The following is a 3,805-nucleotide window of genomic DNA, read 5'->3' on the forward strand; positions in this document are numbered from 1 at the left end:
GCAATGAGTGATTGGTGACAGCTGTGTGCATGTGATTGGTGAGATGGCTGATGGGAAATGCAGTCCATGTGATGTGTGGTGTAAAGTCCATGTGGTGAGCGGGTGACCTCTAGTGGTGAATGAACGGGAGTGCAGACCAGATTCGTGACACAGGGGAAGCAGGCAACAGTGTAGTCACTGGTGGTGGTGCTGTTTCGCATGATTACCAGCCTTTACCCAGACGACAGCGACATCGATCTGATGGATGTCGATGTCTGGTTCCAGCCGGGCTTCTCAGATGGTGAGAATTTTATTACAACAAAGAAGGACAATTAAAAACAGTGGCTTTATAAAATATGTTCTTATGGATAAAGCAGTAATCTTTCTCAGTTTTACAGTTTAGAGAGCAGATGTTAAGTTAAAGATTATATTCAGACATCTCTACATCTTTCTGCACAGAATTCTGCCATTTGATTTGGGAAGAGTGACCCAGAGCAAAGGCTTCATGCTCTTCCATGACTTGTTAAAGGTATTAAGTCTAAGACAAGCTAAAATGATTTTGAAGACATATTTTTGGTTTAATTTGATTATCTGAATAAAAACATGAGCTTCAGGCCCCCTTGCAGCCTTGTGGGCTAATGTGGATTGTCCCTAAATCCCTCCAGTCTTAGCATCTTGTGGGGCTGGCAGGTAAAGGTTGCATGTGGTGCCTTGGCTGGGCTCTTTAACATCAACTAGCACATGACGGGGTGTTGTGGCCGCCATTTTGTGAACGGGCTTCGCTGTCGCTGCCACTTGGTGTGTCTGCTCCAGTGTGGCTGCTATCCAACGAGAGAGTGCGGTGTTGCATTCCTCCTCGACACCCACAGTAAACGCTGAACCAACAGTCATTAACGCGTAATCCATAAAGTCACATAGAGATGAACGGGGAGCTTCAAGGGCTAGTCGTGATTTGAGTGGCTGGTTAATACCTTCGCAGAAAAGTCTATTAACACATAATCCGGTAATTCGGAGCCATTAGCCAAAGCCAAATATTCTGTAATGTAATCCTCGAGTGATCGTGTACCCTGCTTGAGGGCTAGCAACAAGATTGCCGCATTCATACCTGGCAAATGTCCTCTTGAAAAGCCGCTGGATCCTCTTGTGGCCGAGTATTCTGTTACGGGGCTGACGAGACGAGAGGCGTGCGGATCCATTTGCAGACTTTATTATTGGCAAGAGACGTGGTCGTACAGGCAGGGTCAAATAACAGCAAACAGGTATAACAAGGACGAGACGAAGAGTGATCTAAGACAAGCGTGGGTCGATGATAGGCGAACAGTATCCAAGGGGGCGAGACAGGAGAGGTAGTCAAAACGTCAGCGATAGTCCAGGCAGGGGCAAACACAATCCAACAAAGGCAAGGCAAGGCAAGGCAAGGCGAGGCGAGGCGAGGCGAGGCAAAACTAGGGAAACCAACGGGACTTCGTAGAGCAGCGATAATGCATACAATACTCGGCAACGAGGGAGAGAATGTCCAGGGTTGAAATAGTGTGTGTGATTAGTGATGCTGTGTGATCAGGTGTGCGTGTGATTAGTGCAATGAGTGATTGGTGACAGCTGTGTGCATGTGATTGGTGAGATGGCTGATGGGAAATGCAGTCCATGTGATGTGTGGTGTAAAAGTCCATGTGGTGAGCGGGTGACCTCTAGTGGTGAATGAACGGGAGTGCAGACCAGATTCGTGACACAGGGGAAGCAGGCAACAGTGTAGTCACTGGTGGTGGTGCTGTTTCGCATGATTACCAGCCTTTACCCAGACGACAGCGACATCGATCTGATGGATGTCGATGTCTGGTTCCAGCCGGGCTTCTCAGATGGTGAGAATTTTATTACAACAAAGAAGGACAATTAAAAACAGTGGCTTTATAAAATATGTTCTTATGGATAAAGCAGTAATCTTTCTCAGTTTTACAGTTTAGAGCAGATGTTAAGTTAAAGATTATATTCAGACATCTCTACATCTTTCTGCACAGAATTCTGCCATTTGATTTGGGAAGAGTGACCCAGAGCAAAGGCTTCATGCTCTTCCATGACTTGTTAAAGGTATTAAGTCTAAGACAAGCTAAAATGATTTTGAAGACATATTTTTGGTTTAATTTGATTATCTGAATAAAAACATGAGCTTCAGGCCCCCTTGCAGCCTTGTGGGCTAATGTGGATTGTCCCTAAATCCCTCCAGTCTTAGCATCTTGTGGGGCTGGCAGGTAAAGGTTGCATGTGGTGCCTTGGCTTGAGGCAGAAGTTTTAGAGTCTTGCAGAACTACTTGCCTAGGGATGTGTAAGCAATGACTCATTGAGAGACAGCTTAAGCTTTGAATTATTCAGTAAAATTATATATAGATAGATAGACAGATTGGTAAAAAGGCTGTAAAAATTGATCTGTATTGTTAATCCTTTCGATTAGTTATTTTTAAAAATTTCACAAAAATCTAACCTTTCATTGGATAATAAGAATTTAAAATGGGGGGAAATATCATATTAAAATTAATATTTATTCTCTAATACACATTGGCCACAATTAACAGCACCCTTTTATTCAGTACTTTTTGAAACCTCCATTTGAGAATTGAACCTCCTTCATCCAGAATTACTCCAGACCCTTTAGATACCCAGCTCCATGTTGGTGCTTCTTCTCTTCAGTTCACCACTCATTTTCTATAGGGTTCAGGTCAGAGGACTGGAATAGCCGTAGCAGAAGCTTGGTTTTGTGCTCAGTGACCCATTTTTGTGTTGTTTTTGAGGTTTGTGTTTGGATTATTGTACGGTTGGAAGATCCAAACATGGCCCATTATAAGATTTGTAACAGAGTCAGTCACTTATTGATTTTTTATCTGTTGGTATTTGATAGAATCCATGATGCAATGTGTCTAAACAAGATGTCCAGGACCTCCAGCAGAAATATAGGCCCACAGCATCAAAAATACAGCAGTATATTTCATTGTACACATGGGGTACTTTTTATCCCTGTGTTCACCAAACCCGTCTTGAGTGTTTGCTGCTAAAAAAGCTCATTTTTTAGTTTCATCTGACCATAGAAGCCAGTCCCATTTGAAGTTCCAATCGTGTCTGATAACTGAATATGCTGGAGTTTGTTTTTGGATGAGCTAGGAGATATTTTCTTGAAACCCTCCCAAACAACATGTGGTTATGTAGGTGCTGTTTGACAATTTATTTTTTAAGGTTTTCTGACCCCGAGACTCAACTATTTTCTGCAATTCTCCAGCTGTGGTCCTTGGAGAGTCTTTAGCCACTCAAACTTTTCTCATTGTGACGGATGATTAAGGGAATTTGGGCTTTGTTTTCCCTCCTATTTATATTTCTGTGAAACAGGAAGCCATGGCTGGATAATTTTATGTTCATAATCACCCTGGAGTGCTCAAAATTGTGAATATGAATGGGAATATACTTCAGAGATATTTTACTCATAAGAATTTCTAGGGTGCCAATAATTGTGTCCAACGTGTATTTGAGAAAACATTTATTTCATAATGATATTTCCCCATTTTAAATTCTTATCCAATGAAAGGTTAGATTTTTGTGATTTTTTTAAATAAAAGATTGAAAGGATTAATAATGCAGATAAATTTTCACAGCCTTCTTTGATCATATTTGCCAAGGGTGCCGATATTTTTGGCCATGACTGTAGATAGATAGATAGATAGATAGATAGATTCATGAGTAACCTGTTGAACCCACACAGTAGGCACGAATGACATTAGACAAGATGTTGGTGGTATAAGATGTTGTGGTTTTTACAGGTTTGAATGTGTGTCGGGGAGATAAA

The sequence above is a fragment of the Onychostoma macrolepis genome, chromosome 05 (genome assembly GCF_012432095.1).
Source record: "Onychostoma macrolepis isolate SWU-2019 chromosome 05, ASM1243209v1, whole genome shotgun sequence".
Classification (NCBI taxonomy): Eukaryota; Metazoa; Chordata; class Actinopteri; order Cypriniformes; family Cyprinidae; genus Onychostoma; species Onychostoma macrolepis.